This window comes from Protopterus annectens, chromosome 6.part1, assembly GCF_019279795.1.
Source record: "Protopterus annectens isolate FY-2018-M chromosome 6.part1, PAN1.0, whole genome shotgun sequence".
Classification (NCBI taxonomy): Eukaryota; Metazoa; Chordata; order Ceratodontiformes; family Protopteridae; genus Protopterus; species Protopterus annectens.
Genome location: NC_056738.1, coordinates 289,793,221 through 289,819,363, shown reverse-complemented (window position 1 = coordinate 289,819,363; position 26,143 = coordinate 289,793,221).

The window sequence follows — 26,143 nt, the reverse complement described above, 5'->3', positions numbered from 1 at the left end:
CTGAATAGAGAAGATTAAAACCGTGGTTGGAATATATATGTTTATCAAAGAAAATAAGAAACTCAGAAATGTAAGGATATAATTGCTATGGTAATCAAGAAAAGTTTACTTTTTTGCAGACAATAATATTTTGTACCTGATAAATGCAGAGAAGAACATCACAGTGTTGTGGAACATTTTGAGACAGTTTTGTGTCTTTTTGTGATATAAAACTAATGAAGATAATGCAAACACATATAGATGTAAGCTATGTACCCATACATGAATTGGTTCAGCAATACCCATATTTACAGCCACATGATAGGAGAGCTGGGGATATATATGAATAGACTTAACAAAAGATAAAAAAACTGTGAAACTGGAAGCTCTTATTTTTGGATATGGATAGCTAGATACAAGTAGTGAAAATGTTTTAGTCTGTTTAGTTTTATATACAGTGTGAAGATTGGGTGAAGATAGATGAAGGCTGCCAGCCTAGCCAGATAGAATTTTGGAGATAATTCTGTTATCTGTAAGTATTAATGTATACCACAGGCTTGTTGTCTTAAATGGTAAAAATAGTGTCACATATGAAACTGAAAAAAAAAAGTAACAACAGTGCACTCTACTGACCAAGTAAAGCATGTTGTGACCCTTTGTTGTTAAAACTCGGAGGCAGTAAGTCTAGAGTGAGGATCCTGCCTATTGTGTTAAGGCCAGAGTTCATGACCAGAATTTGCATGCATAAATGTCCTTTATTGCTCTGGTTTCTGCCCAGAGGTGAAGAATGTAAATGTAGTTTCTGTTAGCCTGGGAACCCAGGGAAGTGTGAAGAATGATGTAATGTGAACCAGGAATGTGATTTTAAAAACAGAGAGAATCAGAGAGCATTACGCATTTTTGTCTTAACCATCCAACTCACCAGCACTGTCTTGTTCTATATGTAAGTTTATCTTAGACTTGTGTTTTCTTTTAGAAACAGCTAGAAACTAGAAAGATTAGACTAAGTGTTTTTCTGTGATATCAGAACTGTACTACTGAATTATTTTAAGTATTTCTCTGTAAACTCTGAACTCTTGACTAGCACTGTGTAGTAAAAGTATTGTCTTGTGTTTTGACTATTTGTTATTAAATATTTTTAAACCCTTTCAGCTGTGGCTGCTTTGTAGAGCTAATTTAAGCTCTTTAGAGTACTTGCATGCCTTTGGTAAAATTGTACAAAGCCACTCCAATAGCTTTAGCTCTGGGCTATACTACCAATTGGATAATAATATTGCACAGAAATAATTGGACACCCTTTTAAGGGCCTTTGAGTAGTTGATAAATATTAGTGAGTGGTAGCAGCTGGTACAATCATATAGTCTGGGGAAAAGGGGCACAGCTGGAGAACCTGTGCCAGCCTTCCCCAGGAGTGTCTGTGTGGTTGTATAAACTCTTCTCAAAGTGTGTGTGTGTGTGTGTGTGTGTGTGTGTGTGTGTGTGTGTGTGTGTGTGTGTGTGTGTGTGTGTGTGTGTGTGTGTGTGTGTGTGTGTGTGTGTGTGTGTCTGTCATCTACTTGGCCAGGGACACGGAGCACTGATTGGACAGAGAGGGTGCTGGAGATTTTAGCTTGCCCACAAGGCTGAGATCTGGACCCTATAGCTGTGCCAGTGGGGAGTCTTACTGGTGACCTGGAGACAAGGGGGTGACCAGCCCCGGACTGAATGTGATCTTTGTGAGCTCTTAAGGAAAACTGCACTTTATTGTGTGTATTTGTTATCCTTTCCTCCTATATGAGAAGCTCCTCACTGGTGTTAGTGTTGAGTATTGCGGCTCCTTGATTGCTGGGCCAGGGCACAGGTGTCACATACAGGTTGGGCATATTTTTATCAACCAAACTGTGGACAGTAAGTATTAAAGAGTTGAAGGATTTTATCTGAGAGGGGAAAGGATGAGGTTTAAGGGGGATACATTTATCCTTCCTATAGAACAAGGCAGTTTATAATTGCCTGATTTGAAGGGATATTTTAGAGCTACACAGCCAAGGCTCATATACATATCACAAGGAGAAAGCTATAACTCAAAGTGGAAAGGAATAATGTTGATGTAGGGGGAAACTTAAAGAAAGAAGAATAGAGTGGGACTTTGGATCCAGATCTTTAAGAAGAATAACAACAGCCATACAGAATATCAATATTAAAGGTCCTAATGGGGAGTTGATAAGTCAGCAAGCAGGGGATAGTATTGTTGAAATCGAATTCATTCTCAAGTCTTGGTGAGTACCTTCACAAGCTGGACCTTGTTTTAACAAAATCTCACCAAGATGACACTGATATATTGACTGTACTTATATAGCATATATCATGGACAGAAGTAGGTTAAAACAAAAAAAGAAAGCTGGGTGCACAAGACCCAGGATAAAAAAGTGCCCAATCCTGGTAGGCACACTGGTGCCAGGAATGGAAAAGATGACAGTGTAGAATCCTCAAAATACGGAAACATTCCAACAATAGAGCCAGGCCAGGCCCAGGGGAGGGGAGGATGGCCCCCTGTTGTAGAAAGGAAGTAGTAGTCCACAAAAATCACAAAAACTGATAGGCCAAAGAAGAGCCATAAAGACGATAAAGTGGACTATTGAAGATAAGAAAGAAATTATGTATCGTTACTATTATGCAAAAGCTCCAGAATTTCCAGAGACAAGACATAGAAAATGATTAAGAGAGAAATTAGAGGAAAGAAAAATACTTCCACAAGAAAAACTGTCAGAAGCTTCCAATGAAAACTTGTGTTCAATTATACAAGAGATTTTTGAAAAACAGTATATAGAGCAAGAAACTTTGAACCATTTGGAAAAAGAAGCATCTGCGGAAGTGTGAAAATATAAACAACAAAACCAAGAGATATTTGAAAAGTATAAAAAGGAAATATGGACATGGGAAAGAAATAGAGATTTGATATGATGAAATTGAAGAGAATGTGCACCAGGAAGATTTATATAGAATGCCCGCAAGAAATGAAAAACAAGAGATGTGCCCTCAGTTGAAAGAAATGAGCAGAGAAGAATTGCTTGATTTAATAGATATAGACAGATATATTGAGATCAATGAAAGAAATAGACTACAGAAGGTTAATAAAACCCAAAAGCTCAGAAGTCTGATAAAGCAAATGAACACGGTAATTAGGACTGTTCATAGAGATACATGTAATATAACAGAAGTAAACATGATATATTACTGTGCAGCTAAATTAATAAATGGTGAAGTTATACCACAAGAACACAGGGTAGTGAGGGAAATGAATGGGAGAAATTGAATACCATCATGGAAAAATCAAATAGAGAAAACTATAAAGCAGTGAAGACTACAAATGTCACTGTTAGAAGAGGGAACAGATCAAGAAAAATGCTAAGAAAGATAGATGTGATAAAAGCAATGTGCAGTATTAGAACAGACCAGGATCTATCATGCACTATCACCAATAACAAACTAAAAATTTCAGCACAGGCAGAAAAACTTAGAAGATACAAAGATAAATATAAAGGAAAAGTACAAAATGAGCAATTTATTCATGACCCAAAAACGTTTTATAGAGAATTGGGAAACAAGGTAAAAGAAACTGAAAGACTGCCAAAAAAAAGTAGATACATTTTGGAGAAGTATCTATAGAAATCCAGTGAAACATAACAAAGATGATAAATGGATAGAAGTTAAAGAAAGAATAATAAGTTTAAAGGTACAGGATATGAAATGGGATGAGGTAACAGCCAGAGTGATTGAAACAAAGTTAAGAAAAGCCTCTAATTGGAAAACCCCAGGCCCAGATGCAGTACCTAACTTTTGGCTGAAAGTATTAACATCTTTGCACAAAGATTTAGCCATGAGTAAGAGCTATTTATATGTGCACCCTGAACAGACACCAGTCTGGTTAACAACAGAAAAAAACAATGCTCCTACTTAAGAGTGAACCTGCAAGCTACCCTAAAAATTATAGACCAGTAACTTGCCTTCCAAATACTTATAAACTATACACAGGCACTGATGCCGACAGAGTTTATAGTCATTTAGAAGAAAACTCAATTATGGCAGTAGAACAAAAGGCAATAAAAGAAAGTCGTATGGAACAAAGGATCATTTGTTGTTAAATAAAGTCATAGTGGAGAACTGTATAAAGGGAAAGAATCTAAGTATGGCATGGACCGACTACAAAAAAGCATTTGACAGTATCCCACATTCACGGATAAAAGAGTGCTTAAAAATGTATAAGATACTCCCTAAACTGATCAACTACATTACAGTGACCATGAAACAGTGGCAGACCACTTTGTAATTAAGCCATGATAAAGGACAAATTATTATCCCAGGGATAAAATGTCAAAGGGGGATATTCCAGGGTGACTCTTTGTCACCACTGTTATTCTGCCTTGCCCTTAACACAATAAGCTGTCTACTTAACAGCTTAGGCCATGGCTATAATTTGGCTCCTAGAAAACAAAGTGTAAAGAATTCTCATCTCCTTTGTCAATGATTTAAAACTGTATAGTGCATCAGATGAGGCACCGAAACCACAACTGCAAGTTGTCAAAAGTTTTTCAGATGATATAAGAATGTCATTTGGTCTTGATAAATGTGCAAAAGCAATGTTTAAAGAAGGAAAACTGCAACACCAGGAAAACTTCAGTTTAGGACAAGAATGTGATATAAAAGAATTTGAGCAAGGAGGAGTCTATAAATATTTAGGAATTGATGAAGGCTCAACAGTAAAACATGAACAAATGTGAATAAAACTTAGTAAGGAATACTTCAGAAGCCTTAAATTAATCCTGAAAACTGCATTGACATCTAGGACAAAATTCAAGCTCTAAACCAATTTCCTCTTCCTGTTCTAATTTACAGTTTTGGAGTGTTTGACTGGCCCCAAAATGTGCTGGATAGATTAGGTAGGAAAACAAGAAAGATGCTTCATGCTCATCAAATGATTTATAAATATCAGTGCATACTAAGATTATATATATTCCATGTTCCAAAGGAGGGATGGGCTTCCTTGAAATTGATTACATGTATAGATCTGCAATTGCGGGATTCCACACATATCTGCTGACCTCACAAGACCCAAATGTAGTGAAAGTTTTGAAACATGAAAAGAATAAATCTAAGATGACTTCTCTGCTTAATCTAGCAGAAGCATATCAGCGACAAGCAGGAATGGAAATCAAACCAGAAGTAGATAAAAATCAGGCAGCAACTGAATATGCTAAAAACAAAAGAAAGACTATAAGGTGAAGAACCAGATGAGAAGGTAAGAAATGTGGAAAATGCATAAATATAGTTGCAAGTATTGAAAACTTCTGGAAGAACCTCATGTTGATCAGGAATAGTTAAAGAGAGGCAAATTCAAACCAAGAGATGAAAGGTTAATATTGGTGGCACAAGACAGTGGGCTGCATACACATTAGTTTACAAAGTCCATTGAACATGTGGGAGAAACAGACAAATGTAGGTTTTACAAAACTGAATTAGAAACAGCTGCATACCTCTTTGCTGGTTGTGACATACTAATGGCAGAAGGACTGTATACTGAAAGGCATAATAATGTGGCAAGACTGTTGCACTGGGGATTGTGCAAACATTATGGTACTGAAGTGGTTGAAAAATACTGGAAACATGAGTTACAAAGTATCACATAAAATGAAGGAGTCTACATCCCATGGGATCATCTATAACCAACAGTTCAAAAGACAGATGTTAGAAAACTGGATATAGTGGTCCAAAAAAGAATACAAAAGTAGCATTGATCATTGAAATCACCAGACCTAGTGACTACAATTCTTGCACACAGAGAGACACAAAGTCATAAAATATAAGGATTTGCAGACAGAAACGAGAGCAATGTGGAAAAAAGATACCCAGACAGTTCAAATAGTAGTAGGAGCAAAGGGTCTTATGAAAAAGGATCTACAGTTGTACTTAGATATGCTACCAATACATGTAACTCTATACAGATTGCAGGAGTCATTACTGGGCACATTGTGGGTGCTGCAAAGAGCACTTTTGGCTGACATCAAAGATTGAAACAATACTAATTTCATGAACTTTAATCATATTTTGAATTAGGAATGGGGTCCATTCCCATCCATAGTATTAGAAATCCAAAAAAGATTTGGAGAAATTAAAGATCAAAACAATATTATATTCATAAAGTAGCAGAACGTATTGTAAGAACTAAGCTAACACATGGATGGAGAAAGGTGATTTTGTTGATAGGGATAACTGCAATTAGGGGTACAGAAAATGTATTGGAAGCAAATAGCTACCAGAGGGAAATTAAATAGAATGGTTAGAGGCCAAAAAGACATTTGGACTGCAGGCTACAGAATGCCTTCCCTACCAGGTATTGACATCAGAGTATAGGCAAAGAGAATCCTAAGTGAAAAACCTGCTCTTTTGGAGTTTTTAGTTGAATCTAGAACAGAAGCTGCTGTTAAAAAAGGATAATTAGTAGGGTGTATAAAATAATGCATGATAACTATAGGAATCAATCAGAGGATGTTAGAAAAGTTTGGAAAGAGAGACTAGATAATCAATTTTAATGAAGCAATTGGAGGACATATGCATGGCTCCCAAATATGCAACAAAATGTTGAAGATTTTTGTTTGGAAGTGTTTGCAAAGGTATTTTTATACACTAAGCAGACTCCAAAGAATTTTTCCTTAGGTAGATTGCAAATGTTAGAGGTGTAACTGGGAAGAAAGAGGTAATTTTGAACATATATTCTAGAACTGTAATCAGATAGCAAACTTTAAAAATTCCCTACAGAGTACTCTGTCAGAAATATCAGGTGAGCAAATGGTGTAACTAAGGAAATTATTTTTTGAGCTGCGATACAGGATCTGGATTGCCTTGACATAGTAAGCCATTATTAAGTTTAATTCTGGTGGCTGCCAAAAAAGCAATTACTAGAAAATGGAAATCAAACTCTAAACCAACTGTCTTTGAAGTACTGAATACTGTAACCAAGATAAGCAAGCTGGAAGTGGGATCTTTATAAAAGGATATGAGCAAAAAAGAAAAAAATGGAAACTGTGTAACAATAGATGTAGAATAATGTTTTAGAAGAGGAGGAGTGTGGTTTAAGGGAAGACAGGAGCTGATTCATTTATGTAAAGTTGGACTGATGATAATTATACAAAAGAATATATGCACTGCATAATGTTTGCAACTGGAAATATGTTAACATTTGTTTACTTTTAAGTATGTTTGCCTATGTCTTAAGTGATAATTCAATAATGGTGTTAAAAAGTTAATAAAGCAGCAGACTTTGCATCAGCACACATTTCATGAGCAATAAGAAGCATGATAATCCAATGTCTAGCATTACTGACTGATTGCAATCCTTTGCGATTTACCAAAAAATCAAAATCAAAAATTTTATGAGATGATTCAAAAAATGTAAGGCAAAAATCAAGGACAACCTACAAAGTCAGGGATAGTAGAGATGTATATTTGCATTACTGAAAACCTGAAATTGACCAAATGATGACATTCTTTACTATGCTTTGCCAAAATGCTGGATTCACTGTCTTTCCTGATATCATCCTCATGTTTTCTAATATGAACTATAAACATTCTTTCAGTCATGTTCATATACATTTTGAACATGGGTAAACTTCCACATAAGCCAAGTATTTATTGCACACTCAGCCTTGATAGCCGAAAATAGTTTTCAAAATATGCAGGATGCTAAAAAAAGTTGCCTTCCTGAATACCTTCACAGAAGTTAAAATAATGATACTTATAAATGCCCCAAAGAACCTTATCAAAAGCAATTCTATTAAGTTTCATTCACATTTCATTTATAGTGGAGTTACTTCATTTCCAGTAGTTGCAGTTTGTGTTTGGTGGGTATATTTTTTTGTGTTTTGCTTTTTTAGTCTTGGTTTTTATCCGTTGCAGTTTGTTTCTCGACATTCATAGAAAAACTTTGGCTTTTCTTTTTCCTCGCACATTAGGATTCAACAATCAAATGTTCCAGTTTTCCCAATGACCTCCTTCACCTTTTGAATGATAGGTGTAAAGCAGAAACACAGTGCAACTGCTGGTTTGACTTAACCTGATGAATTGGTACTGTAGTACTTGTATTCAATGCTGATTGATTATTGTGCCTCTTATTCAATAGCCAGAGTTTTAACAAGACTTGCTGAAATATTCTTCCAGTTTCATTCACCATATCTTGATCCATTAATTCAATATCAGAGGTGTTCCTCACCAGCATAATGAGCGGATTCATGTGGGACCAAGCCACATCCCTCTGAAAGCAATGCCAAACTCCTGCCTATAAAGATGGGTTCAGAATCCTCTGTAATTTAGCCAAAAAGCCATCAGAAGATATAAACCATAATCTTTGTATGGATGAAAGAACCTCACTGCTAGCAAAACCCAAATGTTTAAGAAAACATATTTAACTAATAGGTAGAAAAACAAGTAACTGACAACATCTCCCTTTATATCAGCTCAGGTCACCTTTACCCTGATGATCTCATTGGTACATTCTCTTCAGCCCATAATTTCACTAATGTAAATACCACCCCACTAGGCTCAATGTCACCAGCTCCAAATAACCCCCTTTTATATTCACTAGATAAAAACAAAAGAAATAGAAGAACTGTTGATAAAATTCTATCCAATGCCCTAGAATAAACTGAAGACCTAATAACCCTAGTATAGTACATCTATAATCTATCACTATATCAAAGCCTTATTCCAACAATTTGGAAACAATCAAAATTAACTCTAGTCCACAAATATATAGACTAGAAGTCAGAGGGGGGAGTCTATGTTATCTCTATACTTCTTACCTGAGGCAATATTCTGGAAAAGCTGTCTTATTACTAATTTACAAATATATTTAATAATATAAACTACTGTCCAGATGCTAGCATACTTTCTAAACAGAAAGGATCATTACCACAGCATTATCAGCCTAACAGGTGACATTCTCATGAATATAAACAAATGCAACCTGACTGGATCCATCTTCAGAGATCTGACAAAAGCTTTAGATCTAGTTGTTTTTTGGCTTAAGTCTAAAAGCCCCAGACTACTTCAAACACTATAACTGAGGGAGGTGCTTGTGCTTTAAAGTCTGTGTTAAAGTCAGTTCCTCATTCTCCAGCTTCTCCCCAAAAAGCAAGGTATTCCCAGACTCTACCATTCCACACTTTTTCTCTCTCTTCATCAGCCATCTCTCAGCCAACATTTTCAGACTGCCAATTATTCTTTATGCCAATAACATTCTTTCCTACATATCCAACTCATCTCATTCCATTATTTAAAAAAAATAACTGACTAGACCACCTCCAGCTCAGAAATACTGCTAATAGTAAAAAGTCTGTCTCCAAAGTCATCAATATATATTACAATATAAACAAGATTTCTTGAAGAGACATGGGATCATTTGGATGTGGAACCTATCTATTAGATAAGCCCTTCTTGTGTATCAAACAATGCAAATTACTGGCCTCCCTCAAGTACTATTTTGATGATTGGATGTGTACCCAAAGATTCACTCCTAGAGTAAAATGTATGGTCTTCATAAAGCAGGGTGGAAATCCACTCACTAAACTTCGGGCTATGTAGCTAAGTTCTATATGGCTACCCAGATAGCTTGCCAAATAATAATCTAAGAACCTATTAAAAATATTTTTTCTCCCTCAGCTGGAATAATGCTGCCCCAGTAAAAGAATATATTTCCTTTACAAGCAACCTGAAATCAAATCTGCTGATTCATAACAGTTGCTCCAAACAGGGAACATCATTTTTGTCAGTTTTGGCTAAACCTAAATGACTGCCAGTACACCAAAGAAATGTCCCACTTCTAGACTAATTTTTATAAACTGCTTAAACTTGAAAATTTTCCTTTCTTACTGAATGTTCATTCATTTGTCAGAACCACTACCAACTTAAGTCTACTCCATGGAACACAACTTCCTTATGGAAGGCCTGCAACAAACTTGCACAAAGTAATCCTAACTCCAATATACCCACCACAATCAAGGCCAGCAAAAATCCCTTTGAATGCCACTAAAGAACACCTCAGAGAAACTGCCAAATGCAAATTCTTTACAAGCAACCTCCCAACTTAGACCCACTAAATCTCTAACACATCTAATATTAATAAGTTATGTTTTATCACATTTCACAGACTTGGAGTCAACTCTCAAGCTCCTCTATCATACCCATAATGTCCTTCATTCACCCAACTACCTCAGATCAAGTTTACCAAATCCAGACATGCCACATTCAGACATCAGAGATCGGCAGAAGAGGCTCAGACATAGGACACAAGAGTCTTGATATCATCCAGGTTCCTCAAGAAGAAAGGCAGGGGGATGGTTAGGTGTGAAAGTGAGGATGAATGAAGGAAGACAGCACCGATGCTTTGCTATGGTAAGACATAACTTTTTAATCAGTTGTTGTCTCCTTCATTCACCCTAATTATAGGGTCAGAGTCCCCAGATATGAGAACCTTGGGGTGCCCTCATGGAAGGATATGCTGAAGCACCATTGAGTCAAAGGAGGCTCTATTCCTGGAAATAACATCCAATTTATAATTTGACACAAAGGTATGATTATTAGACCATGTAGCAACCACACAAATGTCATCAATAGAGATGTTTGCATAGAAAGCTGAGGAAGAAGCCATGGGTGTGGTAGAATGCACCCTAGGAGGTTTAGATAACTGCAACCCTCTGGATGAATAAATGAAAGTAATGCAGTCTGAAATCCATTTTGCCAAGGTAATCTTCAATACTGTTTGTCCAGTCTATTCAAAGCGAAGGCTATAAAAACTGATCATATTTTCTGTATTGTCTGGTCCTGTGTAGATAAAAACAGAGCTGTCTATGAACATCTAAATGGTGAAAAACATTGTTAGAAAAATTGGGAAAGAACATTGGCATTTGTATGGACTGATTGATATTGTTTTCTGTAGTTACTTTAGGCATAATGGATGGATTAGTATGCAAAGATACTCTGTCTCTATGGAACAAAATATAAGGAGGTTTGGAAGATAAAGTTTGAAGCTCAGAAATCCTTTTGGTGGAAATCACAGACCAAAAAGAGCTATTTTCCAAGACAGAAACTTAATGTCACAACTAGCTACAGGTTCAAAGGGGCCCTGAGTCAGTGACTACAGCACCAGAGTAAGGTCCCATGGAGGAGAAGGATCCCTAATTGGGGGCCTTAATACCTGAACATGAACAAGGAACATGTTTGACATGCTGTATGAAAGTTAGAAATAGCAGCTAACTACAACTTAATAGTGGAAAAACTATCACCCTCATCAAAAAGGGTACTGAGAAACAGTAACACGTCTGAAACAGATGCTGAGAAAGGGTCAGTGTTACTGTTAGTGGCCCATACAACAAACCCCTTCCACTTGCTATTTTAAACTTTCTTGGTGGAAGTCTGTTGTGATCCCAAAAAACATTTTTCAGACCAAGAATTGAAACCTGGACTGTCTAATGAAGGTTGGAAGTGGAGAAACCAGGTGGTCAATTTCAAGATTCGAAGATTTGGGTGTTGAGTCCCTAACAGGTGAGAAAGGAGGTCCTGAGTGGGCTCCAGTATCCAAGGGGGATACTTTAGATGTGACCAGAGGAAGGGGAACCACACCTGGTCAGGCCAGAAAGGAGTAATGAGGATGACTGAACTCTTCAACATGCTTGCCTTCTGAAGAAATTTGGGGATGAGTGGGAGAGGACGGTAAGTATACAGGTGACCCAGGGGCCATTCGTGGACTAGTGCATCCCTCAGAGACTCCCTTGGAGGAGGGATCAGAGTGAAGAACTTGCTGCATTTGTTGTCGATGGAAGAGGCAAAGAGGTCACAGCAAGATTGACCCCAGCTACTGAAGATCATGTTCACTACTGATTGGTTGAGGGACCGCTCATGTGGAATCAGGAGCGATCTGCTGAGTCTGTCTGCCATATTGTTGTTTTTTCCCTGGGATATGTATTGCAATGAGAAGGCAGTCTGAAGATATTGCCCACTCCCACATTCTCATGGCCTTCTTTCATAGGGGATAAGAACGGGTTCCTCCTTGTTTGTTGATGTACCAGACAACTGACATGTTGTCGGTGTGTACTGCAGTGGTCCCCAAAGGGAAAAGCTTGCAATGTTATGAGGAAAGCTCTCATCTCTAGGACACTGATATACAACTTGGTCTCTTGAGGCAATCATTTGCCTTGGACCATCTTCCCATTGTAATGGTCACAGTGGCTATTGGGGGACTGCTCACAACTAGTCTACTGAGAACAACGCTGTCTGATTGAATCCACCAACTGACATGACCCCTGCAGATGGGAGTCAGTTTGATGTGAAAGGACAAGGCTGAGACAGGATGGACCATTGATTGGCTAGTATCCACTGTAGAACCCACATGAAGAACCTGGCTAGGGGAACTAACAGTATGGCTGCAGACACAGACCCCAGGACCTGCAGGATCAGTCAACAGGAGGGGGCTTGTAGTGCTAACAGATGTTGTACCCAATTCCTCAGAATGGCTACACAGTGTAGAGGAAGACAAGCTATCTGATCCCTTGTGTTGAGTTACATACCAATGAACTCTTAGGTTCTGAACTGGAGTAAGACTGGACTTGATCATGTTTATGGGGGTGCCAGTGGAGTGCACTAACTAGAGTAAGTAGTCCCTGGCTTGGATTAGTTGATGCTTTGTGGAAAGAATTAGGAGCCAATCATCTAAATATGGAAACACTTGGAATTTCTTGAGCTTCAGGTGAGTGGCTACCACTGACCTGTATCTGGTGAATAACAGGGGGGGGAGGCTGTAGTGAGTCCAAAGGGCAGTTTTCTGAACTGGTAGTGATTGACTCCCAGCTGGAAGCACATATATCTCCTGAAGCACTTCTCTATTTTGATGTGATAGTACGTGTCCTTGAGATCTACAGAGCACATCCAGTTGTCCTTGTGCAACAGTGGCAGAACTGATTGAACAGTAACCATTCAGAATCTTGCTTTCTTTATGTAATCATTTAACTGCAGAGATCCAGAATGAGTCTTAGCCTTCTTACAGCACTAAAGAGAAGTGAGAGTAGGTTCTGAATCCTCTCTGTTTGGTTGTGACCACTTGGATGACTTTTTTTTACAACAGCTGTTAAATTTCATGTACTACTGGCTGCCACTGACAGGGTGGCATGTTGGGAAGGCTTCTGGATTTCAGAGGGGTAAGGGAAAAGGAAATATAATAGCCTCTGGTTATCACGCTTAGCACCCAGTGGTTTTGAGACAATTTGGCCCAGGCTTCAGGGTTCAAAGCCAATCGTCCTTTGACTGCCTCCACAGACAGTCGGGCAATGCTTCAGGAGCACTGGTAGGGCTTATTGGGAGGGGGCTCCCTAAAGCCCTGGTTCAGTGGACTCCCTCTGCCTCTGTGGTGGTGTCTGCCATCAAACTATCCCCCTCTGCCTCTAGAGGAGGGTCCTCCACATGGGTCCTGGAAAGGCCCTTGGGACATGTGGAACCACATTTTCTTACCCTCATGCTATTTCCTGGAGAAGGACCTCTGGGGCATAGAAAACTTGATTCCAACAGCAGAAAGGGTCTCCCATCATTTTCTCTGAGGGTAAGAGTGTCTCTAACTGATGGTCCAAACAGGGAGTATCCATCGTGAAGGGCAATGACAAATGATGGCTTAAAGGGCTCTACAAATTCACATAGCCTCATCCAGGCTTGCCTCCTTAGGGAAAGACCTGCACTGGCTGCTCGTGAAGTTCCCTCTGTCATATGGGAGATTAACCTCATCTAGAAGATGGTGATAGATGAAAGAGGGGCCAGCTTGGGAAAAACTTTCTTAAATTCCCCCACAGGCATGGACTCAGAGAGAAGATGACAGTTCTTTGATCAGGTCCTTCTGGAGCTGAGTGAAATGAGCTAGGTAGTTTAATGACCTCAGTGCAAAAGTTGCTAAGGCGTAATCGTGCTTCTCAAGTCTGTCAAATGCTGTGGACTCCTTGTTCGGCAGATGGATATTGGCAGTTTCTTCTGCCAGCTCTTTCTTAGTGGCTGCCGCCGCCATGATAACATCAACTATGGGGCCCTTACTCCAGTGTTTCCTGTCTGCAGGGGGCGCTAAGAACCTATCAGGCCACTTGGGTATAGGCTTGATGGTGTCCGGTTCCTTCAACGCATGGCAAGCTATTAACTCTATCAGGGCAACCACCGGGGGGGGGGGGTTACACAGGACATAGATGGGCCCATCCCAAATGCCTCTTAGAGAACTGCATCCTCAGAGGAAGGAGGTTGGGCAGACCACCCACCTTTCTGCTTTAGGATCTCCAATATGTCTCTGAAGGAGATGTCTTCAGATGGGGATCAGGGGTTTCCTTCCCCCTCACTAAAGTCAGCATCCCTGTTTGAATACTCCAAGGGGGAGTCAACATGCCTCCTTTTACACATCCTCTACTGAGGAACTTCCTCAGCTGGGTAATCTGGGGAAGTATCAGAAGGGGATCCCTCCTGAGCAAGGAAATCCTGGTAGCCACTTAGGAAGGTAAGACTCATGGTAGGATGATTGACAGCAAGGCCTGTATCCAATGGAGGTACAGGGGAGGACTGAGGAACTTGTATGGTCAAATCTCTAACCTGGGACATGATCCTCTCCACTACCTGAAAGGTTGAAAGACCAGATGGAGCCCTATCTGGTTGCCCCAGAGCCAAAGCTACTGAGGAAAAAGGGGTCAGGACTTACACTGGATACATGGCCTACAGAAGGGACTGGACCAGAGCTACTGAGTGTGGAAGCACCTAAGGAAAGGGCAGGCACCAAGAAGGATGGAGCCAATCCCAGTCTCCCGGACCTGGCACCAACTCCATGGGTCCGAGACTCATTCTGCTCCAAAAAGGTCAGAACGGTGCTCATCAGGGGCATCCTCAGCATTGAGGAGGGAAGTTTCCTTGGCACCTAGCCCAACATGCATGGCAGTCCCAAAACCCTGGACTCTGAAGCTGGGGGCCGAATCTGAGAAGGAGTCCAGATAAAGTGACCTGGGTAGCTCATGGATCCAACAGGGGATGGAGCTGAGACTACTCCATCTGGATCTGTGTGTTATGAAACCTCCTCATCAACCTGTCCACATCCACCTTGGACAGGCTTTGTGAGGACTTGAAAGAAGCTGATGAGGGGGACTGAGAGTGTTTTGACCTGGAGGAAAGAGCCAGAGACTTTGTTGAGGCCCTAGGATCCATGTGAGTAGGATTCAAAGTTGAAGCTGACAAAGGTGTTGGACATGTGGTGATAAACTCCCCTGGATCTGAGGATGCTGTGGGATCTGAAAGGGAAGCAGACTTCTGCGGATCCAAGGAAGTGGAATTTGCAGATTTCTTAGGCTTCTTTATCTCAAGAGAGTCACTCAAGAGACAGGGATGGACCTCTTTTTAGAGTCCTTAGCAGGTGCAGAGGAGAGCAAAGCCAAGGAAGAGGTCTGATCCTCAGCTGAGGAAGGAAGAAGGCCCCTAAGAATGAGCTTGTTCCATCTGTCAGCTGAAGCTTACCGGTTAAAGGCAGCACAGATGGAATACTCAGCTTTTAAATGGTCAGCGCCCAGGCAGTAAATGCACTCCTTGTGGGCATCCTGATTGGGGATTTTATGCCCACAAGAAGTGCAGCATTTAAAGCCAGAAACTGTTTTGTCAGCCATAACAAAGAAGCTCACCAAAACCAACTGACAGAAACAGAAAGAAGAGAATAGTAAAGATACAACCAAAGCTAAAGGAAGCACAGGTAAGAGTTTTCACTATAAAGCAAATAAGTATCAGTAAATTTAACAATAAAATTTAACAGATTTAATAACTCTTCAATAAAGTAAGACTAAGCTATTTTTTTTTAAACAGGAACAAAGAAATTGTGTTCATGCATGCATGCACACACACACTAGAAGAAAGAAGGATGAAGAAAATACAGCCAAAGGCACTTACAATTCTGAGAAAATCTATCTCACCAACTAACCACACTTGAGCAAAGGAATCCGCGCCTGACTCGCTGCAGCAGCAAATGAGATCTGAGGTAGTTGGGTAGATGAAGGGCATTATGGGTATGAGGGAGGAGCTTGAGAGTCAGATCCAAGTTTGTGAAATGTGGTTGAGTTGGATCAGAGACCCTATCATAAGGGTTAATGAAGGAGACAACATCAGATAATCATTTGAACTATTCATTCTCAGGTCAACCTCTATAGTAATTTTTACTTAAATATCATACCTCCTTTTGTCCCATTTTCCATTCTTTTAATCTTGCTTCTTTCTATACCCAATTTTATTCCTTCCCATAAAGAAGTTCTACCCCTCTCCTCTTCCATCTCCCCCATTCCCACAAATAAATTGTCTGCTAATGACTTTTTTCCAGTATATTACTACCTTCTCCTTATTCATTCTTCTAAACCTTAATAGAATACTTCTACATTTTTAAGAATATTTCCACAATAGCACTTCCACTACATACATTCCACTTGTCCATATTGCCTGTTCAAAAAATATTATCTGTCATTTCTATAAAATCTGATACACATATATATGGTTTATATAAATGCCTAATTTTGAAAATATGTGAATATTACCTGTGTTAAGCCTGCCTATAGAAAATTTCATTTTCTTTAACCTCTTCCCAATAGAATATGTTAGCATCCCCTAAAAATAGGAGAGAGACTGATCAGGATAAATCTCATATTAAAAGTAGGAAAGATCCTTGTCATGATAGACTAAATACAGAGACTTACCAATCACTTTTAGTTCTACTCATTCTTTTAAACCAAAGGTAAAGTGAACTTTTCATCACTGGCATCCACTATCATAGTACTATCCAAAACATTACAATCCAACTAATGCTTCCACTTATAGACCAATTCCTTAATCAATAGCGATCTTAAGTTGATTACCCATATATTAGCTGACTGGTTAAAAATCATTCTCACCATTATTATCTTGTCTAACCAAGCATGGTTTGTTCTGTTAAGACCAAGCTGAGATCACCTTCACATGTTTCAGACATACATATGTAGACTCTGTGCTGTGTCAGAACCACCTATAGCAGTTTTGGTAAACTTTGAGAAAGCCTTCCATTCCATCATCTGGTCTTTTTTTAAAACATTATTGAGACAGTGGGATGTCTGGAGCCCTTTGTGTAATAAGAGGTAAAAACTACTTGCTTTGTGTAATAAATATCCATCTCTACAGCATAAAAAGAGCCTAGAATTAGTTAGCAAAAGTTTTAAGTGTATCAGTAAAAGGAGAAAGGTTAGCTTTCAACTTAAAGCTACAATCACTTGCCAAAATCAATCATAAGGCCTTCATTTGCTACATAAGGCACAAATTAAAAACCATAGAGCTAGCAAGCAGTGCACCAGTTAGTTAAAATATGCACTATTTGCTCAGACAGTGGGCCAAAATTTAAAAACTGACAAGTAATATTCTGTGTCATGAGAAAAATTCATAACAGAGTCTCATTTAAGAACAAGGAAGGCTTTCTTTTGATACAGCAAAGACAAACAGCACCTAATAGAATAAGAATAGTGATGATGATGATGATATTTATAATAATAATAACAATTACTAATAATATTAGTGTTTTTGTCTTCTACATGACATCAGATTTGATGAAGTTTTATAGGAATTATAAGCATTATTTTTTAAATAGATGCTATTTTTTGCTTGATCAAAATAAAGGTTTCTTTATTCGGAACTAAACATGACTCTGCTATGACGTTTTTTCAGATAATGAAGATTATTACCCACCATTCAGTACATTAGGAAAATAGGCACTTTAGTACAATAATAGGCAAATGACCATAGAGACCATAAGATGCCTAGCCATATGTGCCATTACTTAGATCCACTTAAAAGTTCTTGGCACGTCTTTTGAGCACTCAGTACTGTTCAGCTCCCAAACTGAACAGAGGCATACATGACAACCCTCTGTAAATTTGTGTCTAGTCATCCAGCCATCAAGATTTGCCTTAAAGGTACTCAAGGTAGTACCTTCTTTGACTTACACAGGTAACTTATTTCATAGGCTGGGAATACATTTTGTTAGGAACGTGTTTCTCTAGTGAGTCTTGCTTATTTTCTGGCATAGATTTAGGTCCTGAGTGCTAGTATTTGTAGCGCAAATGCCTTTCTTAAGAAATCTGAGTTCGAATAGGATTAGGTCTTTTGTGGCTCAAAGGGCAAGGCATCGGTCACCCTAGGGCAGCCAGTAGCCCACTGTATAAGGACAGATGTGCTAATTTATTGGGATAGTTGAAGGATTTAAGGACTTTAATTTTCTTGGTTAGAAATATTTGGATCCTTTCCAGTTGAGTGACATACTTGTATTTGAACATGTCAAAGGGATATTGTATTCAATGAAGGGTCTGACAAAGCATACAGTGGTTGGTATAAGGACCTCCTTGGATCTTGGGGATATTCCTTTGTAACTTAAATGGATGAGGAAGAGGGATTGCTATTATGCTGCATTTTTTGCATGAAGCTTGAGACCAATTTCTGTATCCTAGACATGTAGATATTCCAGCCCTAGCTAGAGCTGTTTAGTATCAGTTGATGAGTGGGTAATAGTGTCCTTCTTGCAGTCATCAAAAAACGTAGTCAACAACACTGCTGTGATATTGGCTTGGACACGTGGAAAATAAATGCTGAACGTGATAGGGCTCAGCACCGAATCCTGTGATATCTTGCTTATTTGAATGTTTCACCCACAATTTGCAACTAGTGATCCACTGCACATCTAATTTGCAAGGTAGAGGTTTATGTGAGGTTTATCTAATTATTCAATAATACTGGCATGGTGGACATTGTCAACAGCACTGACCAGGTCAAGATAAGCAGTGTGCACAGAGTGCCTACTATACTTAGCCTCTGTAACTGTTTCAAAGGAACTTGATAAGTTCAGGAGACAGGACCTGTCTCACAAAATGAAACTGATTGAGATGTCGATCAGTAATGCAGCCTATGTCTGCATTAATGAGTTTTGTTACACCATTTTCCATGGCTTTTCATTTAAAGCTGGTGAGGATAATTACCTGGGTATGTAGAGAGACCTCTCTTGTGTTGGAAAGTCATAGCAGCTCTTCTTCAGGCATCAAAAACAACGTTGTTCTTCCTCAGTCCATCCAAAGGTTAAAAATAAAACCTGGATGCCTAGCTAAACCTGGAATATTCAGGAAGTATGCTAAGGCTAAGCTCCTGCTATTAAGTGAGAACCTGGAAAATTTTCAAGCCTGTATAAACCCTGAGAACACTGCTGCCTGTGCATAACTGTTCACAGAAACCCTGTATAACCATGTTAATAGCTGCATAGAGGCAGCTGTACCCACACAAAGAAGTACAGAACTAACTCAAAAAACAAGCCACCCTGGTGGAATCACAAAATCAATAGAATGTATAACAGGAGGAAGAATACCATGGCAAAAATTAGGAGGTGCAGCACCCAGCAGGATAAAAGCACTCTCATCAAACTAAACAAACAACTCAGAGGACAAATAAAGTCTACCAAAGCCAAATTTGAGGTAAGTTTGGCCTCCCAGGCTAAGGACAACCACAGAGCATTCTTTAGCTATGTCCACAACCTCAAAGGCAATACACAATTGTGTGCATAACTTACTGTAAATGAAACCACCTATACTGAGCCAGAAGATATAGCAAACCTCCTGGCTGATAAATTCAGCAACAACTTTACCCCTCTCTCCTCCTCAACCTTCCCTCAAGAAATGTCATCAAATATAACTGCCCTACTATCACAAGGGAACAGGTCCTTAATGGTCTAAGACCAAGAACACTGCATCAATGGGCCTAGACAATATCCCAGGATGCCTTCTAAATAGCATGAAACATGACCTATCAGGGCCTCTGGAATTATTATTTAACTGTAGCCTCCAAACAGCCTTTGTGCCTCATAAATGGAGAAAGGCAACAGTCATCCATCTGCACAACGGTGGGCCATCATTTACAGACCCTGGAAACTACAGACCCATAAGTCTCACTAGTCCTATATGTAAAGCCATGGAAAGAATTATTATGGAGATGATCAACAGAGATATAGTAAACCTCCAAACATTGGACCCAACTCAGTTTGGTTTTGTCAAGGGCAGATCATACCTACTCAACCCGGTGGACTTCTTTGAGAAGGTCACCAAAGCAATGGATGAGGGCAAAAACGTTCACACTGCCTAGCTTGACCTGGCCAAGGCATTTGACACAACACCCCCCCCCTCTGGCATTGTTGACAAACTCAAGAGGTTAGTTACAAACCCATATGTCACCCGCTGGATACCCAACTGGCTCACAGACAGGACCCAGGAAGTTAGAATTGGGGAGTCCATCTCTCCAAAAAGGCCAGTCACAAGCGAAGTCTCTCAGGGATCAGTCCTTGGACCGCTCCTTTTTGGCATTTACTTCTCAGAAGTCAAAGCCAATGTCAGTTGTCTCTGGCTGACTAAGTTTACAGATGATTGCAAATTAGAAGCTGTCATTGAATCTCACACTGACAGAAATGTTCTCCAGGAGGGGGCTGATGCAGACAAACAACTGGTGTCAGAGCCATGGACTAAAACTAAATGCCAAGAAATTAATAATAGTATTCTATGGGAAGTCACCATCCATGGTAACTATCAAAGTGACAACACACCCCTTACAGTTGACCCAGTTGTCAGGGACTTTGGGACACACATAGATAATAATCTAGCCTTTGACCATCACATGTGTACAGTGGTGAGGAAATCATTCTATGTTGCACAACCTATAAACAAAGGCATTGCATCCAAGTCCAAGGAAGTCATTGTCCCACTGTATTCAGCATTCATCAGACATATCACTGAGTAAAATGCACCCTTTGGTATGTACCTAACCAGGCATATCCAACAAATGGGACGTCCACAGAGGCTTCTCACTAAAAGAATACAGGGCATAAGTAAATGTCCTATGCAGACTGCCTGAAGGCCTATCCCTGTATTCTGTCTTCTACAGGCTTTGGAGATCTATGCCGGGCATACAGGGCATTATCAGACCCAACTCTGATGGATCTCCTGCATATCCACAAAACAAACAACACCAGAATTACCCATTTTAAAGGCTTAAGCCTTGCCTGTGATATACATAGGACCTACTGGAGAGATGGGTATGTATCCCAGGGCCTCCCCAGTCTATGGAACAGGCTCCCCATCCATGTAAAGCAGAGTTCCTCTCTAACCCAATTCAAGTGCAACTTAGACAACTGGATGGGAAACCAGAAATTCATCCCTGGTTTGGCAGATATGCCTCTAATGGACAGAGGTAACCTGTAAATGGTTCATCTCCCAGGCCCATCCTTACACTTATCAAGGGTATCAGAATTTGTCAGATATTTGGGATGCATGGCTAGGCTTAAAAAGGCCCCTGTGGTCATTAGCCTAGTAAATACATATGAACCTATGAAGCAGAAGGTTACATAATTCCTACTCAGAACTAATGACATTGAAACCTAGTATATTGTCTGGTCCCAAGGAATTATTTCTTTACTCTTAGACATGGATTCTTTGACTTGTTCCTAAGCAATTTTAGGGGGAACAAAATTTTCGGGGATAGAGTATGCACCAATGTGTGTCGTTGGGTTAATGTTAACTCTAAATGTACACACTAAGATACCAGGTATATCCCTTGGGACTAGAACATGTGATATTATTATGGATAAAGTTAGTGCTATATCAGACATTATTCCTTAGTTTTCTGACATAACTGAATAATGTTTTGTAGTTGTGTTGGGTATATGTAACAACCTTAAGCTTATACTCAACTTTACAGTTTGTAAAACTGCTCTTAAGTTACTTCCTTACATGTTTCATTGCAGTCTTGAGGTGGGGAGATTTTGTTATTCAACATATTAATACAGGAGCTCTACCAGAGAGGTTTATTCTTGAATTTATCATATATATTTAGTGCAGATGACTACTGACTTTCCTTTGCAGTGGCTTAGGTGCTGGTAAACACTGGAAGTGAAATGAGGCAGCTCTTTCAGTTGGGTTCATTTGCAGGGTTTTTTTTTTTTGGAAGAACAAGAGGTAAAAACTACTGCTCAGTGTAATAAATATCCATCTATAGACCACAAAATGACCTAAAACTAGCTAGCTAGCAAAAGTCTTAAGTGAACCAATAAAAAGTGTAAGGCTAAATTACAACTTAAAGCTACAATCACTACCAAAAGCAATCGTAAGGCCTTATATTGCGTAGGTCTTCTGCAAGCTGAAATAGTTTTGCACTGGAGAAGTCCCTAAAGATGGCCTTATCTGATGATGGGTGTGGTACCACTAGGTCTGATGGAGAAGAAGATTGATTTTTGCTCATACTTAACAACTGGAATAAGGGGATGCATAGTGATGTACTGGCAGGAGCTAGGTTGGCAGAAATCAGGTTAAGGATATTAGAACCTCTAGTGAGTAGTTCACCAATTCACAACAGTACATTGGTGTTAATGCACTCTAGAAAATGCTTAGCACATATATGTTTTTAGAGGTATGTGTGCCAATCAATGCATGGCTAATGGAAGCAGCCTAGGAAGAAGATATTTGGTTTAATATTTAAACCCTTAATAATGTTAACATAATTCTACAAACTATGGAAACATCGGTAAAGATCTATAGCTAGCAATAAAGTAATAGCACATTTAAGTGTGATTTGGATACTTTGGAGCTTCAAGCTAGGGCCACCGGTCATTTGACAGGAGGTGATGGTGTTTTTGACAAATGCAGATACTCTCTTGCAGTTACTTGAGGCCATTCATAGGTGCTAAACCATAGTATAAGAGGAGTGCTGCCATTGTAATGAAATCATGTTCAGTAACTACACAAACTACACACATATGAGAGTATTTGAATTACAGGGGACCCACAAGTTCTGGCACCTTTCCATTTAAGGCTCTTAGCCTTGAGTTGTGCTTCCATAATGTCTGAATTTAAGCTCAAGTTTGCTACTTTAGAATGTCTGTTGAGTGACTCTCAGAAAAATAGCGCTAAGAGGCAGCAAAAGCTTTAGCCAGTATTTGGAAACCATTGTATGAATTTATCTGCCTTCTCATCCTAGACTGATACATACTGGATCCCCTTAGAATGACACCAACTGTTTAGAAAGACGTTAAAGCCAAATGTTTTGTCTTGATATCAATACATCATTCAACATGAAGGGAAGATACTACTCAAAAACAGTGTCTTTTCTGCCTCTTAACACATGGATAGTATCTCCCATCATGTCTCTCTGTACATCCCTCTAGATGAAGCACCTCAATTCATTCAATCCCCTCCTGGACTGTCACTATTCTGTAGTCATATTTAACTGTTTTAAGGCACCTTAGTACTCCTTGTGACATCACAGATCCTGGCACTGGAATATCAGCTTGTAGTCACTCTGCTCTTGTCTTGTCTGGTGAATGTGGAGTATATATGCCTAATTATGGGTCACCTATGACTAAAACATTTTCCTGTATGGAAACAGACTGTGTGGGCCTTTAAGGCATAGGCCTGTTTTCCTGCTGACTTTTGGGTAAGTTCCATGGATTGGCAGTATGTGTGAATGAAGAGGAAGTAAATGTTGTCTTGTGAGCTGGGGGCTGGTGACCTACAGAGTAAGTTGTACGAGGGTCTGGCAATTTTTTCTTTACAGCCTCAGTATACATTATAAGCCTAGTGGAATTTTGTAACCGGTATGTTGTTGTAAACATATAAGATTTATTAATAGTGGGTAGTGCAAGATGTTTGTCTCCATGTACGTCTCTCACAGGTTGTGGTATTGACTAGAAGAAACCTAAGTAAGGAAAAGCCAGTTGCTACAAAGCCTTAGAACACCTAATGTGATCAGAGTTGCCACAGATGGATTACAGCAAACTGCTGAGCCATGTTATTAGAGAGTGGAAGACTAGGGCCAGTTGTAGTTCTCAGGGGTGGTTAGAAAACTACTACAGCAAACCCTGAGTATTTATTGTGAAGTATTTAGGGTAACAGTCCAAGGTTATGTTAGATGGTACAAAATCTAGTAATACTAACTGAAAAGATGGTATTAGGCTATACTGTAAAAAGTACTGATAATGACCCCCTATTGAAATGTCAGCACTTCTAATGTAGAGTGCCAGTACACTGAAAAATGACCAAAAATGCAAGAGAAGAGTGAATATTGAATATTGCTCTTCCCCTTTAAACTTGTTTGCTGCAGGGGACAAGCCCTCTTACACTCCCATTGTGGGAGGCAGAGTCCTCCACACCCCTTGAAGATGTACTGTATATGCTAACTCCAAGATCACCATAACTCAGACAAAAGTAAAGATTCAGAGAAATGGCCATATCAGACTTGGTATATGCAAGCCTGTTTTTTCAGTCAATCATTCTCCATATTTTGGGCCTTTCTGAAGTGGGTTACGACATGTCAGTCGGTTACCATTGATAATTGCTGCAAGGTACTGAGCACTGTAGATTTTCTTTAGAACACAGAATGAACATTATGCACTAACACTGAAGTGCCAACGCTATAGAGCTAAGTCTGAGAATCACTGATGCTACATACTGAATAGCTATGATTATTTACCATCTAATCACCATTCATTAGCTATATATAAAATCTGCAGCTCTGGCCTAATTTATAAAGTGACAGTGTTTTGAACAAATCGGGATACTTGCACATAGCATAGAACAGTCACTGGCATTGGCCACGACAGCTATAGCCTGTGAATGCAGAGCAGTCATTAAGTGATAACACTGGACACTTTTTTTCTGATGTTGAAGTCTCCATTCACCCAGAATGATACCTAGGTATGAACACAGAATCATTTTCTTTAATAACTAAAGTAGTTGGTGTCATTCTAAGGGGATTCCCAGGCATTGGTCCCCAAGTAATACTGTCAACTATAATGCCCTGAGCCCTGGACACAGTACCTCTAGCCTCTAAAAGCAAAGCAGAGCAGTCATTAAGCAGTAACACTCAAAGGGACAGTACTGAACCCCCACCCTCACCCTGGGCAATTTTTAGGCAGTCATCACTAAACAATCCAGTTAACTAAAACATAACACCCTGCATATTAGGATGTTTAAGGAAAAATGTTAATTCAACACTAGTGGTCAGTTGCACGTGGAGTGGCAGCAGAAGAGATGCACTGCAGAACACACTGCAAAAAGTTCAAGAGGAATTAGCCTGCAATATGCACTGCAAAAAATAGTATTGGAATTAAGCGGTTTGCCAATAAAGATAAACACTAGTGATTCTAGCTTTGTTTCTGACCTGCTGCTACTAGTCCTGGTCTCAGCACAGCTGCTCACACCTAAAAATCAATGTCTATTTGTTCCTTCTCTCACCAGGAGGAACAGAGTGGCACTAAACTCAAGATGGTTCCTGAAAAACAGGTAACAGGCTATTTGGGGATCAGTAATCTTGTCACAGATGTTGCAGGGGGACCATAGGCTTGTTTTAGTATTCTCCTGGAAGATGTCCTGGGCTGCATGTACAATAGATTAGCAAAACACATGCCAAGGCGCACATTGAATGGTCCAAAATGTAAAATGAACAGTGAAGTCTCACACATACTCTGCCCAAATTAGAGACAGCCCCTCAGAAGCAGTTTTGGGTCTTTTTCCTCATGAGTAGCCTGTAGAAAGGCCAGGATACATATGTCTCTCTGCTTCTTCTCTCACCTAGAACAAAACAGAAGCACTAATCTTAAAATGACTCATGAGAACTGCTTTACATGTGCTCCAGCAAATGGTAGTCGTGCCCCAGATGCTGTAGATTTTAAAAGTAAGCTGGAATGTGGGGCTAGGTTGAAAGAGGTGAAACAGTGGGTAACTCAAGTCTTATCAGTCTAAATGCAGAGCCTTCCCAATATGATACTGTAGTGAATGCAAGTTTGATGAAACCTGGGGTGCTTCTTTAGATAAAATTTACATTAGAGACTGGTAACTCAAGAGACACTAAATCTAAAAGCACAACAGAGACAGGATGGATGAGACTGAACATCTAAAATGATCCCTGAACAACTGTCACAGAGAACGTGCAACTCCCATAAATTAAACATATTTCTTGTCTGCTTGCCTTAAATAAATAAAAAATGATTTCTCTCAGCTCCTCATAGTTTATCTAGATTTAATTCCTTTGGAGTCAAAGAATGCAGCACAAT